The sequence below is a fragment of the Lissotriton vulgaris genome, chromosome 5, assembly GCF_964263255.1.
Source record: "Lissotriton vulgaris chromosome 5, aLisVul1.2, whole genome shotgun sequence".
Lineage (NCBI taxonomy): Eukaryota > Metazoa > Chordata > Amphibia > Caudata > Salamandridae > Lissotriton > Lissotriton vulgaris.
In genome coordinates this window covers 1,018,200,391-1,018,216,246 of record NC_141693.1, presented here as the reverse complement: position 1 = coordinate 1,018,216,246, position 15,856 = coordinate 1,018,200,391, and the positions used below count along the sequence as shown (strand labels likewise).

General features: G+C 44.6%; 1 protein-coding gene across 2 annotated transcripts in view; it reads left to right on the top strand.

The window, feature by feature from the left end:
* Positions 1-229: 229 nt before the first annotated feature.
* Positions 230-15,856, top strand: part of LCOR (ligand dependent nuclear receptor corepressor) — a 317,352-nt gene continuing 301,725 nt past the window's right edge. Inside the window, exon 1 of one of the 2 annotated variants that reach the window (XM_086922634.1) lies at positions 230-713. The gene's annotated coding sequence lies outside the window, so the exon portion shown is untranslated. The remainder of the gene's footprint in view (positions 714-15,856) is intronic. The other variant, XM_086922633.1, reaches the window with a different exon arrangement.

Genomic DNA, 15,856 nt, shown 5'->3' with positions numbered 1-15,856 from the left:
TGGGCTCTCTCTTTAATATATTAGTATAGATAGATATAGATGTAAGCCACGGAACTTCAAAAATAAAGGGAAGGTACGAATGTGTTATAAAGACCTACATTCCTTCTATCGAGTCAAGGCACACATCGAACAGCTTTAATCGCTTCCTGCTCAGTGCGCGGCTACTTCCGTCTGTTCGCCGGTAGGCGGGGCTGAGACACTGCTCCAGCGGAGAGGCGGGGCCAGTGTTAGCTCTCCATGAAGAGCCAATGGAGCAAGAAGAAGGAGGGGTCCCGGAGGCGGCCGCCGCGAAGAGCAGGAAAATAAAACAGAAATCCCATGGAATACCAAATATTATACAGCATCGGCCTGCCAGCTCCCCAGGCTGTCCGTGGGCCCTGAAGTGTTGAAAATAATAATAATTAAAGAAATATCAGCCTGCCTATTCTACGCTCCTCCTGGCTCCGCTGTCAGCTTTGGGAGACCGCACCTTCGTCGTCGGTCCGCCCGCCGATCTGCCTGCAATAGATGCGCCGCGGCCGCCATTTTGAAAGATGGCAGCTCGGCGGTCGCCTCTTCACCGCCAGCGGCACGTCACAGCAGCCTCCGAGCCCCGCGCCTCCATCTCATTGTGTCCGTGATGCCGCCCCTCTCCGCTTGCCGACACTCCAGCCCAGCCTGCCTTTTCCACGCCGCAGAGGACCCTGCTCGATCTCCGCACCCACAAGAGGCAGGTGAGGGAGGGAGGGGCCGCGAGGGAAGGGGGGATTATATGGGGGGTGGGGGGACTGTTTCGTGCCGTTCTCGGTTACCGCCAAAGTTCGGAATAAACAACGAAAACCGGACGGTGGCTCTTTCGTTCGGGGGCATGCTGTTATTTCTGCGAGTGTAAGTGTGCCTAGGTGCAAGCGAGAGTCCGGTTTACTCGACTGCTGGAAATGTGTAGATTACTGAGCCTCAAACATCATCCCCCCTGTTCTTTCCCCCTTCCCCTAGGGGTGCTACAGTGGGGGGATGGATGCAAGTACGGGACACAGGGCGGGGCTAACTCGCAATGGTTATAGGTAACTTTCTAGGTTTAATGTGCTCCAGGCATCATCCTTCGTGACCACCCCATGTTCAGTGCAGGCACTTGTCGAATGGATTTCTATTGAGGTGACCCGCTGCTATGCTGGTACCAGAGCTATCGCATTTGCTTGTGTGATTTAGTGACTAGAAATTGACAGTGGTAGAATTTCTCGATAGGTATTGCTCGTGGACCACACTTATGTTTCTTGTCAGATCTGATGTACTGTGGTGGACAGCTCAGCATTTTTAAGCAGGTATAGAAATGGACAGTACCTGCGTTTCTTAAAAGGGGTGCTATAGTTCAGATTGGACAGCGTCAGCACTTCTCAGTATGAGTGGTATTTAATATAAGAGATGGTACCACGAGTGCTCAGATGCTAGGCGGACTAGCAAACACAGTGTAAGCACAGCTCACTAGACTGTACAAGTAATGGGCAGTCAGTCAGCACGTCTCACAAAATCTGCTTTACTAGTAATGAATACTGATATCAGTTTTCCCCAGGGTCACTGTCGATTTATATATACTACCAAAAGAGCTACTATACTTTTTTTACTGCGATAGCACTAGCTCTTCTTTTAGATTGTTGCACGTTGTATGGGGGTTGTCCTGCATTACTTAGCATGAATTATCAAATTTTAACCTGGCAGTATTTGAACTTATCAACCAGGGCTGCCGTTCTTATAAACTTCTCGGCGGGGCTGCAGTTCTGTTCCTGGACATCTCAATTGTCTTCAGAAGGGTTTTTAGTACGTTAGTGGCGTGTGCTAGTTCTGTACAGGACCTACGTTCTTTTTAGGGAACAGTAAGTAGTGCCGCTTCTGTGCGTGGAGAAGCTACTTCGTGAACAATTGTGCCTGGTCAAAGTGTAATGGCACTTTCAGTGACCAAACTTAATGCCAATCCTAAATCAGACTTTTACATCACGTTGCAACAATTACAGTTTTTATTAAAATTGCATATGTAACCAAGTCTCACCAACACACTCACTTTAATGATATATTCATGCTTCAATTTAATATTTATATCAGCAGCAAGTACAATTGTCGATTCTGTATTGGGCATTGTCCTTCTGCAGGAAAACAATGTTATAGTGTTGCGTGCATCGCGACAGTCAGGTGTGAAGGGTGGCGATTGGATTGTTTCCTTGACAAAGGCTACGGGTATTTGACACTAGTCCCATGGCCACAGTGTATAGTGATTTCCCCAGCTTGGCTGTAGGAGGGGAGGCGCTGCTGGCTCAGATTGAGCCTTGTCTCTGTAGACAGTATTCCCCGCTTGCATTCGTCTCTTCTGCCTGGGACCGCCAGGCGGGAATTCTCTTCCGGCCGAGGGTTACTTCCGGCCCAGTATATCCCATCCCTCCAGTACGCTAATGAGTACTAATGGCCCGGCACATTTGGTCTAGATTATGTTTCTTCCTTAACCGTTTTATAAAAAGCCTTTTGGTAGACTTTTTTTTTTCTCAGGTCGTTTTTCATTTGCAAACATATCACTGACCATCCCCAGCAAAGAATACGCCTTTTGGGGGCGTATCATACTGTACGGAGTTGAGTCCACCAAGATTGTTATTGCTCGATTTACGTGTTGTAGTTAATCCTAAAACGGAATTTCGCATTTTCGGATATATATCACAGTAGGAAATACATTCTATGTTTCCATTTTTAGCCTTAACGCTTGAAAAGCTGCATTATTACATTTACAGCATATCGGCAACCCAGCCTGCGGTCCTCTGTTTCCGGAAGGAGACTAGCATTTAGAAAATGAAAGCGTTACAATCTGCTACTTAAAATGGAGTTTGTCAAATTAACGCATTTTAGCCAGAACTGCATTTCGCATAATTTAAAACGACGATTGACCAGATATTTATTTCGAATCCATGGCATGAGTTATTCCAAGATTAATCCATACTTTATTGTGAAGTAGCGCTTCATCATACAAAAGGCAGCCTCTGCAAAGCCCTTCAAAATGTAATTGGCTGTCTCAGACCTGTAATTCTTTCAGAATCACTGACCAGATTGTAACGGACTCTCTTTAACACTCCGCGTCTTTTCGCCAACGTAAGGAAAGCGCACTCGCTTCTGCGGCAGCCCTCGTGGTTTTCTGGAGGTGATATTGTTACTGCATACCAGCCGTTTAACAGTCGCTTGACTCTGTGACAAACCCATCCTAGCCTTTCTGTTATGAGACTGCCGCACTCTCGACCGAGGTTTGAAATCGTTCAATTAAATTACTCTTTTGAGTATAAATGAGGCCAATATTACCACAAACGTCGAGTGCATAAAGTGATACATAAACGACAATGCGTTACTGCTCCATGCTATACCCTGGATAGTGCTAAATGTTTAAAAGTACACCGTTTTATTGTTTCAATTCTGCAACTCTACATTAGCTCATATTCTAAAATTACACCCAAGGTCAGATCTAAGTCGGTGATAGGTAGATAAACGAACACATTGAGCTAGTGAGATAAGTGCCACTTGACCCCTATGATTGGTAACTTTTTGTTGTCTAGTGCTCGACTCCTACTAGCTTTTTCAAATACGGAAAAATGTATTTTTCCATTTTACCCCCTCTGGCCCCGTTTTTCGATCTTGTCGGTAAATAATTATATTTTAAAGGGAATTTGCTAGAGCACTATAGTTACTAGCTGGTGGCATCCGTAGGATTCCCAGCGGAGTTAAATGGCAGATAGAGGTGTCTTTAAAGCCCCAGTGAACTTGACATGTTCATTAATTCTCTTTTTCATAGGAAGAGTTTCAGGCCATAGTAGTTAAGAGGGACCTTTTTACCACCGGAATATTGCAGAAATTTGTAAGCATTGCTTGAAGACGGGGCATTCTGTTGTGATTGCACCATGAGCATTTCTGTCCCATTTGTGGAGTGTGAATTAGGCTGGCAAAATAATTGTTTTCGGAGTAACTATTCCTGCAGGGTGCTGCCAGTGAAGGTAGAGTAGTACACAGGTGGTATCATCTCGTCTTTTCAGACAAGTAGTTTTTGCTAACCGTTTTCGTGCACTAACAGACATACAGTAATTTGTGAGTTTCACTTTAGTTCTCTTTGTAGTCTGCTCTTGGCAGGAATTGAGGAAACATGTATAAAACATACGAGAATAATTCTTTTTGCATTTTTTTAAAAGGAAAACTCCTGATCTAGTAATATACAATAGGTGTGGCATTCACAAGTCACCACTTATAACTTCTATATTCTTTTTTTTTTTTTTATTGGGATTAGACTTTTTTTTACAATGATGCCCATCAGAGTAAGTAATTCCATGTGTATAAGGTGTACATAGTAGTCGATGGCGTTTCGATCCGTTTACCACATTGAACGGATATCACCAGGACATGTAATGTATGCCTAATAGTAAAACAGCCTCATTTGCCATTGTGCAAGCATGCGAGATCGAGGCTTGGTGGTATGCCGGTTCAAGGAGTAATCGAATAATTAACTGTAGAGACAAGGTGGTGTCAGTCAGATAAAGGAGTGCTTCGGTGAGACCGGAGCATGGAGTGGGCGCTGGAGAGCCGTGAGCTAAATGCCATCTAGGGAAGGCGAAATGAACCACAGTCGGAAGAAGGACGTTCGGGTTACCCGGTTCAATGACCGATAGTGAGTAATCCCGGTGCTGCTCAATCGCGGGTGCCTCTGCCCGGCTGAGTATGTCATTTGCAATATAGTAACAACTTCGTCTATATTTATTGATTGAATATTAATGCTTGTAGGGGACCACTGTTGCCTTATTAGACCAGCCATAGCACTTTGAGAAGCCACTATTGCAGCGCAGCTGCTTCGATTGGCGAGCTCTATTGCTGTGGCTTTCGTTCGTGAAGGGAAACCGGAGGTGCCACGCGCGGACAGGAGATGTGCGCGAGCACAGACGGTAGATGTGCACTCCGTACGCGTGCACATCTCCTGTCCCCAGAGTCTGGCAGCGCGCGCATCGCACACTTTCAGTTTCCCCTCCCCTGTCAACTCCACTGAGCCAGCTTGTTCTGCTAGGCACAAATTATTCTCTTGCTTCAGATTGCTTAAGTTAAAGCTTGCACTGTGTTAGATCCGCTCGTATTCACTGACATGATGCAAATGGGACAGTTCATACATTTGTTTGCAGTGTAGTCCATGATAATTGCAGGTGTAGGTTCTCGGCTGCCTGCTGTGGAATGGAGAATGCAACTGAAATCATGAGCTTAAACAGAGACTGTGCAGCCAATCAGTTGCACCAGTTACTGGAAATCAACATGTTAGATGGGGTTTAATAACTTGTTTATTAAAGGCTGCGAAATCCAACGATTCTGTACACTTCTGTTGAGAGAAAACGCAGAGAGACATTCTGTGTCCAAGAGAAATGCTTTTCTTTTTTTGTAGCAGGAAGTTCGTGACAGAATGGACACAACAAATCGGAAGTTCGTCAGATATGTATGAATGGCAATAACTCCTGCCTTCCAAACAGCTATCGCAGAGCGCGTTATTTATGTACGGAGGCAACGTCATCCATGTCTGTGAGTAATAGCGTTCTACCTGCCACCGGCTTACAAGTGCCTTTTGTTGGGCACTTAATTTAGGGCAGGGCATCTTGTCCGTTAGACATCTCCGCATCCCTGACGTGTCCGCTAGAGATCCTTATCCTTAACCAAAGGGTGACAAATCGACTAACCTGTCTTCTTGGCTGGTGAAGTAGTTGCAAGAATGCAACACTTTCCTGGCAGCAGGCCAGAGTGGAGACTCTAGCTGCACATACGAGGCTCTGTGCACAGCTGGGACCAGGTCACGGGCAGATTTACTGAGATTTGCCGAATAAAACTGCAAAAGTCAGCAACATTGCGTTAATAAACAGTCCCAAAGCATTAGTAATTCTTGGTCTCTGTATCACGTCTCAAAGTAAGCTGGCTTCCACTATCGGCTAGACCAATGGTTCTTAACTTGTGGTCCGCATCTGCTCAGAAAATCTAAATATTAACCGATGAATCGGGTGTCTGTAAATAAAGAAGCAACGTTGAGAATCTAACATTTTAACACCTTGGGAGCGTCGAACGTTCAGCGCCCAGTGCTGAACATTCGAATAACGAATGCTGACCCGTCGGCCAACGGTCGTGCGCAGCACTGGCAAGGTAGTGCTCGTGACGATGTTGGCCGACGGAGGCACTTAAAGGGTTAAAACAGTCCATAAATGTGAAGACATTTGAAATTGGATGAAAACATGAAGTTGGTGTCATGAGAATGATTGTGGGAGCAGTGCAAATGCATCAAACCGAATAGTGTGGAAGATGGGAGGCTCAGTAGAACTGAGAAAAACCCCAGCCTTCCCATTAACATAAAAAATAGATTTTTATATTTTTTTGTAGATTAAATAAAACATTTTATGATGCGTGCATTTGTGTATTTGTTTGATGAATGCTTAGTTCTCAATTTTTGTGCATTGATTTGAGACTAAACAATCAAAATTGCTTAAGATAGGGTTCCCACCTTCCAGTAATGGCTCAGTGGAGGTCCCTTGATTCCTATAAATGATTCAGTAGGGGTACCCCAATTCAAATAACTATTAACGTTTAGGGCGGTAAACCTTGAATCTGTGGAACTGGGTTCGTGTCTCTGCAATGACGCTGAACCTCCTGTGATTCTGGGCAAATCACTTAATCTCCCCATGCCTAATAAAACAATGCAATAGGTCTTGCAGTTGTGAGAGTTTGAGCTATTGGCATTGTAAATGGCAATGCCTTTTATTTACGTGTTGTTTTTTAAATCCTAAATAAAAGGCATTGTAATTTAAAATCCCAATAGCCTACTCTCTCGCAAATGCGAGACCTATTGCATTGCAAATGCTTGTTTTGTTAAGGGGCAGGCTCTGAGCAGCAGATGCCTTCCTTCCTTCAGTAAAGAGGAACATAGTCACGCCAGTGAGTTGGGAGCTCTGTTACCAAATTTTACAAGTGCGGTAAGGGCACATTTGCATTATTTTAAGGAGGCACTATTCAGTGGCAATGTATTGTGACTATTTTACAAATTTAAGAACCTGACCCCACCTAAACGTTTCTCTCCAGTGTCTAACCCTCCACCAGAAAATATTATGCATCATTCTACACCAGAAATGCACTAGTGTAAAGAAAAAAAAAAGGAACAGATTGACAAAGACACCTCGCTTTCCTCCTCCTACTAGGACTAATGAAGGAAGGAATTGGAGGTGATCACTTCAGTGCACCTTAAATACTATTTTCTACACATCGCTACAGTCTGTTTAGTCTTAAAGCTGCCAAGATTGTCTAACCAAGCTAACTGTATATTCGCATTAGAATAGTATGTGAATGGATCTGTTACCATCATATTATTTGTGGATTATTAGGCAAATTATTTTTATTACTGGAAGTGCAGATACTACACTTTTTGCTTTTTTATTGCTAGTACAACACTTCAGTGTAATTATCCTGCTGGAAATGTATGATGCCTACCCTATTGTTTGGGGACTTATAGTTCTATACTGCGGCACAGAAAAACGCAGTCAAAGGAAATACTTAACGGTGGTCTATCAACTTATATTTGATCAAATTTGGATGTTAAAAGAAATCGTCCTACAGGAAACTTAATCCTGGCGAAATTAGTTGCCAAATGGTCGTGTGAACTCCAAGAACCGCTTATAATTATGAACATCTTTATCCCTCCACGTGTTAATTTAAAACGAGGGATCTCTGCAAATTTGGAAACAATAACTGACTTATGCCAAAGGTATATCGGAGCTCATATGCTCCTAACCGGTGACTTTAATTTAAACTTCCCTTACAACACCCATGAATACAACTTGGTGATTTTCATGATGAACTTTGTAATATACCCCATCAGATGAAACCATTGCAAAAAAAACCTCAATCCCCAGGAGAGATGCTATTGGGTATATGCACACACTTCAGTCTTCGATCAGTGAACGGAAAGGTAAGAGAGGACCAGCCACTGGTGCTCACGCACACTTCCTCGAAATCTCACTCCATCCTAGACTATACCTTTATGAACTTTGTCCTGTTTAGATATTTGGCTCTATTCAAGATGGATGCTTGGACAGAAAGTGATCCCAACCAGCAGATCCTGCATTTATGCAATAAAGGTCTTTTACAGGTTGTCGTGATACAGGGACAGTATCAGTAAACGCAAGTTCAAGCAGGTTAAACTGGATTGGAACTTTAGCGAAGGATATGAAGGAACATTGCAGCCCATTATTGGAAACTTTGCCAAAACAGAACTGGGCCCATCCAAGATACAGGAAATAGGAATCAAGAAATTGACGAGTTATCTAAAAAAATAAAAAACATAACATGCTCACTTCCTGATGCAAAACAGAAGGCTGCATCGCAGGTCCATCAAATAAGCACCCTATAAACCGTTAAGAATTTTCAGGCAAGGTTCGACTGAGCCAGTCCCAGACATAAAATCACAGCCCTACGGAAGGTATATAAAAAAGGAATATGGGCTACTAGACGCGAAGAACATGATGATTTCTGTGCGCACCTCCTCTATGCCTGCAAGTCAAGAAACAGTAAAAAATTCTTGGTGATGGTAAACGAAAGCGACTTAGGTTGCCTTGTGGCCAACAGCGAACACATTGCTGTGCTCCAGTGTGTTGACTATATATCACTGAGTCACAATGTGCTTTTGCAACAGTACAAACAGTACCCAATGCAGAGAGTAAGTGAAAAGCAGACCCCATAGTCTTGGAAACTGTCTGACACAGTGCAACCAAATTCACCAACCTCTGATTATATGCCTTCAGCATGAGGAGATTAGGTTTTACAAGTAAACAGTTCCTTGAAATGATCAACCGGGGTCAACGAGATGGGGCCCCAGGCCCAGATGGTCTTCACCAGCAACCTTTAAAAACCATTCCCAAATTTTGGTCAAAACTCCTAACCTTGATATAAAATCATTGCATCACCACTGAACAGATTCCTGAAGAGACGCTATAATCCATCCGATTTATATGAAAGAGGAAAACCAATGGCCCCGGACAACTACTGACAAATCTCTTTGCTAGATACTGAGGCCAAATATTATGCAAGCCATCTTCTAAACGAGCTTGAGTCATGGGCAAACTAACTCCGTGTTGTCCCCCGTGTCAAACTGGATTTTGGGGAGGCGGGATTGGAACCACTGCAAATATTCTGGCACTGGCTTTTGTGACTGACGATGTGATGAAAGCAAAATCCTTGGCTTAAATATGCTTTGTGGACTTGACTCAGTTCCCGTAGCGTCTAATACCAGAAATTAGCGACAAGAAACATCCTGCCCCTCCTTTTGAAGAGTATTGCTATACTGTTACTCCCATGCTTGGCTTCTAGTCCAGATTAGAGATGGGAGCTTCTAACCCACAAAATAAATGCATTGACGGGTCTAAAACAAGGCTGTGTTTCATCCCTGTTGCTTAACATCTTCCTGACTGATTTTTTGATGGATTTTGTGGTGGGAGAAGTGTTGGAGATCGCGCCCGAGTCTTGCATTTGCTATTACCATTCATTGTGAATCTTCTGCTGGATCCGTTGAGTCTCTGTTGCGAGTGTTGGAGGGTTCTTGATCACCTTTTCCCTTAGTTTTTTTCCTTTGGTTCTTCTGGGTCTGGGTGTTTGGCTGGGAATAGTATGGCATTCTGCAGATCTTTTTCTCTAAGGGCTTTTTTGACTTCCAAGAATGAGCGCCTTTGTTTCTGGACCTTTATTGCAAAGTCTGGAAAAAAGGAGATAGTCTTATTGTCCCAACTTACTGGAGGTGACACACGTGTGGCCCTCAAAATTACATCACGGTCCCTGAAGTTAAAAATGCAAGCAATAATGGGTCTTGGCGGGGCCATGGTTTCGCTTGTTCCACTGAGAGAATTTTTAAGATACCTGTGGGCTTTTTAAGTGCGTCAGGATGAGACCATCAACAAACGGATCCACTGCTGGGCCATCAGCCCTCTCCGGCACTCCTATTAATGGTTACTTTATTCCGGCACGGCCGGCCTTCTGCGTCTTCCATTCTAGCCTCTAACACTTCAACTGAATCGCGTAGATCACCAACTTGAGTTAGTAGTGTTTTTGTCTGTCCTGAAAGAGTTGATGGTTTCTTCTGCCTCCTAGACTCTGGCCCCAATGTTACAGATGTCTGCATACATCCGTGTCACTTCAGAGCTTACTGAATCCATTCTGACCTCCAGCGAAGTTTTAATGTCCTTAATAGCTGTCATGAGATCTTGTAGGGGGCTCTGCCGTCGCCACTCCCTGGGCTTTGTCCAGAGATTGTGGAGACATTACCGGTGGGAGGGAGGCTTAGATCTAGGGTGGGCATATTTTTCTATCTTAGTTTGCAACGTTGCCCTTGAACCCTTGGTTCCTAACATTGTGTTGGAGCCAACGATATATTAAGATCCCTCTGATCTACCGGCATCGCAGATCTCCAAGGGGGCGGGGGGGGGAGAAGTGCAGGGGTTGGGAACGTCCCCGCCGCCTACCTGTGGGGGCCGGAGGCTTCTCCAGCGACCTACCAGTTTGTGCCCCCCTTGTTCCAGATGCCCCGCCCGCTAATAAATCAGCCCCTCTCTGGGTGTCTGGTACAATCCACTCTGCCTGTTTCTTACAACCGATCACCTTCCCGGATTAGCAGCTTTTTCTGCTGGATTTGGGTCCCTGCAGGGGCCGGACCGGAACCTTCCGCTGTACCTGGGGGCCTGTGGGGTCTTTGCCTCAATACTGTCTTGTAGAGGGTAGCAAGGAAGGGGTAAACAGCCTGTGCCGTCGCAACCCCTCCCAGCTGTCTTGGTTGCACCCCCACCGCAGGCCTAGATCAGCAGGCCACTGGTGCTCTGGCTGGGATGGGACGTCCAAGTTATCAGCCTAATTTTTCTTTTGGATTTGGACTCACTGGGTTAGTTCTTTACTGGGGGTAGCTTTTCCACTCGGTGGAGCAATGCCAAGGGAAATGGGGGGGCAGAACCAAGTACCTTCACCCCCTCCACCCCGATCCACTGCCGATCTGTACACTTACTGATTGCTGAGTCTCAGGCCTCTCAGTATTTCAGCGCATGCCCCGCAATTCCAGGCCGTATCTGCTAATAGAGGCCATTTCCGGCCTATTTCACAGGCTTCTGTGGACTGCAAATGCCTTATTACTGTTGTGGACCCCTACCGCCTCCGATGTCTCCTCAAGGTTCGGGCCTCACCGGGGGACCCATGCCTCGGTCCGGGGTCGCGTCGTCCACCGAGGCCCGTGGTCGCCTTCCTCCGCTTCGGGGACCGCTATCCGTAGCGATTGAGTCACCCCAACACTATGGGCGCACTACGGCTTCACCTTGTTGCACTGCCAATGATTGCTGGACTGCGGGCCTCACGATGTCGTAGCGTGCGGTTCCAGGCATCATCTGCTGCTAATAGGTGCCAGATTCAGCCTATTTCCTGGGCTTCTGTTGGCGGCGGATGCCTTGTTGCGGGCATGGGCCATCTACCGCCTCAGAGGTCTCCTCTTTTCGGACCTCGCCTGGGGCAGGGGGGGGGGACAGGGCTGCGCCGCCCGGCAAGGCTTGCAGCCGCTTTCCTTCGCTCTAGTGAATACCGCCCCCAGTGCCTGAGTCGCCCACCGTTCCAGTTGCTTTTCAATCTCACACCGTGTCGCTCCGGCTGCCACACCAGGGCTTTGCAGTTAATTGGTTATGTAGGTCCCGGAGCTTCGCACCCCAGTGCGGCCGCAGCTATCCTCATTTTTGGCAATTTCTCAGCCCAGCATGATCTTGTGGGTCTTAGGCAGGCTTCTCCCACTTCATAAGACGACTTCTGTCAGGATAATGACTGATATTTGGATGTTTTGCGCAGTGAACAGCCGGAGCTTCACTAGGCTGCAGCCATCTCGGCGGCAGGCTACTCCAACCCCCCCCCCCCCCCATTATTATTATTTTTAACCATGCGTAACTGATACCTGGGGCATTCTTATGCTAGGACTGGACTAAACTGACCAAAAAGAAAGGGCCCGGTAGGAGATGAAACTGACAGAGCACAGGCAAATTAATAAAACCAATTGGTCTGATATTGGCTGCTAGCCATTTGGTTTAGCCAATGCTTCTTCTGTTTTGCCATGGGGTTTCAAACGTTGATTGTCATGCGAGGTGCTTGCTTATATTAAAACAAATTGGCTGAAAGCATATCTATTGCATTTGAAAAGTACGCATTGCCATAGTAGTCCTTGGCATTGAAGGGAACTACTTCGTGTGAATTTTCTACTTGTGAAACAATAAAATGCTGTTACAGTGAAGTTAGCCAGTGGCTTTGCCTCATGCTGAAATCTGTAGAAGGGGTAGAAAAAAATTTGAGTAATCTATAAAACATTTAGTAACACCAGACCTATTAAAACAAGAATTGGCAAAGTCAATAGGTCTCGCTTTTGGGACCTTATAATTATTTAATTAAGCAGCACAATAGCCTTGGTGCAACAACATCAACTGTTGCATGGCTAAAAACATATAAGGCCCCTAAGGTGAGACCTATTGGCTATGCCAATGCTTGTTATATTTGTAAGGGGCGAGCAGTTTCCCAGTAATAACGGTTTAAAACAACGACAAAACGTGAACAGGCCCTGATTAAGCCAAAGGGCTGCCAGCCAACGACAGACCTAGTATTGTCTATAAAATGCAGCCAGCGGTGAAAACAAAGCAAAGCGTTTACTTTGTTGGTTTTTTGCAGCTCGATCCGATTCCCCAGCAGAGGTACACACTGTGAGCTCCTAAAGTGATCTACCGAGCTGCCTGACGCGTGAATGAAACAAGCCCTTCTTGGCTTTTAAGTCATTCGCGCTAGGCATTGTGGGACTTGTGGTTTTATTTTAAAAATTGTTATGTTATGGGCACTTACTATAGCGCAGAGACTCACGCTAGAAGGGGAATTTTGGCGCTATGCTACTCTGGGTCCGGCAGCGCACAAAGCTTTTTTGAAAGGTAAGCAAGCCCCCTGGAAATATTAACAGTGGAGTGTCAAATTAATAAGGTAGGATGACTAAATTACACGGGGGGCGAACACCCCATGATCCACCTCTTGTCAGTGGATTACGTATTGCTAGGAGACGGAAGGGGCTTAGCAGCCACAGTAGAAGATATTGCTGTGCGCGTGGACAGCCAGACAGGAAGTGGTGGTATGCACCTACATGTGATCTTCTTTTTTCGTGGAGGACTGGCCCCCACACCACGAACGTCGGAGCAGCACCATCTTGCTGTACGTCTACCATCCACTGATTGAAGAGGCGTCCCTCATCTTTGCATCAAGGCATCATTACCTGTCGATATTCATCAGGCTTCATACTACATCATTTTATTTAGAAGCGAAACTGCCACCAACGTCCTTTTAAAGATTAACTCCTTTTCAGCATATATCGCTTGCTCCGTCTGGAAAAATTCAGATTGCGCTTGGGAGTCAAATATTGCAACACTTCGAACAGGAATGAGCTCGCTGCCCCTGTCTAAGACATCGTTTGATTTTATCACCACTTTCGACTTATAGAGTATTACCGTAGAGATCAGGATTACCTTCATTCTAGAATCACATTATGTTCACTAAAGATATCTGAAGTTTTCACCTTCTATCATTTTACTGCATGGGTAGAGCTTCCTCTGTTGACTTAATCTGTGTCTCCTGAAGAAGGCGGTTCACTGCCGAAACGCGCATCGAGTTTTTATGCTTTTTCATTACCTGAGTTATTAAATGTGTTTTTGTTTACAATTTTCACTGTGTTGAATATGAGTTTTATGCTATTTGTTTACTATAATTGTCTGTAATTGATGAATTTTTTACCCCTATCATATGGTTTGACTTTCTGGTCATTCATAATATGATTTTTAATATATTGATTAAAAATATACGTTTTATACAAACTGTTAATTTTTTGATTATTCCTTTTTGACCACTGGTCTGACTTGATTGTTCACACAAATTTCTCAGATGTCCTAGGATTTTTTCTCACACCTGTTGTTACCCTGCCCTTGGAGTCTATATATTAACACTACCCAGGGGGTCCTTGTTGCTTTCACCATGCAACTACATGTCAACAGACAGTGCCCCAAGAGACGGGGCTAGGACCGAGTTCGAGATGGCGAAGGGTGCACGCGAGACGAGGCAGTGATCGCGGGACTGGCTGCGCGTGCGGCTGGGCTGCTCTGCTCTGCTGTTGCATTCTGTTTCCATGGAGACGCTAAGGCAGTGATCTGCACTATGCACATGATCGTAAGGCATGCAATGGCGAAGGCGTGCGGAGGAGGAGAAGGCAGGTCCCCCGGAATATAATAGCATCTCAAGCCATAGTTAAATAGGTACTTTAACTGGAAGAATTGATTCCCTCATGCTTGGAAGGAAGAAGGCAGGAGTGTTGTCTTTTATATGTAAACTAGCTTACCCGTCGCGCGTTGCTGCGATCTCAGAAGAAAGGAAATTCAAGGAAACTTGTTATGATAACATTAAATTTACATTTTGTCATTGTTATTGAAACTTATTTATTTTATTTTTGAAAACATTGCTAAGTGTGGCTTGAGCAGTGCGTCCCTGATTGGCTTCCAAACTTGATTCTGGTTGCTTGTTCGCTTGAGAAGAACGGGCTTGAGCAGTGCTATCAGCTTCCAATCTTGATTCTCCTTGCTCGTTCGTTTGAGAATTACGGACTTGAGCAGTTTGTATTCGAACATCTTCTAATCTTGCTTCCGGTTGCTCGTCTGTTTCTGAAGCTCGTAGTGCCTTTTTCTTTCGTGCTTCTGATGTAGATTGACCAATCGATTTCCGTTTGAGGTCATAATTGTCGACGATGCTAGCAAATTCGCTGTCTGTCAGTATTTGAAAGATTATGAGGGCCGTGGGGGGCGATTAAAATATATATATATATATATATTTTTGACAGAAACGTTCGCGGGTGTGTTCTCAACAACTTCCCAAAGTTTCATGGCGATTGGATGAATGGTGTAGTAATGCATATAGGACAAACAGACAGACATACTTTTGTTTTTATATATACTAGCTTACCCGTCGCGCGTTGCTGCGATCTCCGAAGAAAGGAAATTTAAGGAAACTAGTTATGATAACAATCAATTTACATTGACATTTTTATTGCAACATATTCATTTTAATATGGAAAACATTTTAAAGTGTTTTAATTCTGTTTATTTATTCGAGTACTTGTGGATACACAGTGTTTTTTGTTTTTCCGTCTGGTGCGTACATGAATAAATCAGGTTTTCCGCCGCGTGTGCTGGCCACATACAGTTGTCCATGTGAGAAGCACGGATTCTGCAAATCTAGTCCACACAATTGCGGCGATGGTCCTTGTGCTTTGTTGATGGTCATTGCAAAAGCGAGTCACACCGGAAACTGTAAACGTTCAGTGTTGGAAAGATTATGAGGGCCCTGGGGGCCGGTGGGACGATATTTAACACATTTCCCTTTTTTTTCTCTTTTTTTTTTTTTTTTTTTGCCAGAAACCTTTGCTGGATTGTACTGCACAACTTCCCAAAGTTTCATGCCGATCGGATGAATGATGTAGTAATGCATAAAGGACAAACAGACAGACATAGATTCTTTTTTTTAATATATATATATATATATATATATATATATATATATATATATATTATACACACACACACTACAACTACGTAAACTCGAGTCGAGAATAATCCTAGCAATGGGCACAGAGTATCCGTTTGGACACAATTTAGATGCCGAATTGTTTGTACATCTGTAAATTTTTTAACTGACCAATAATCGACTGAGTATCTGAGAATCCAATTGAGATCGGACAATGTAAATACATGTAATTAGTGCAATAATCTTA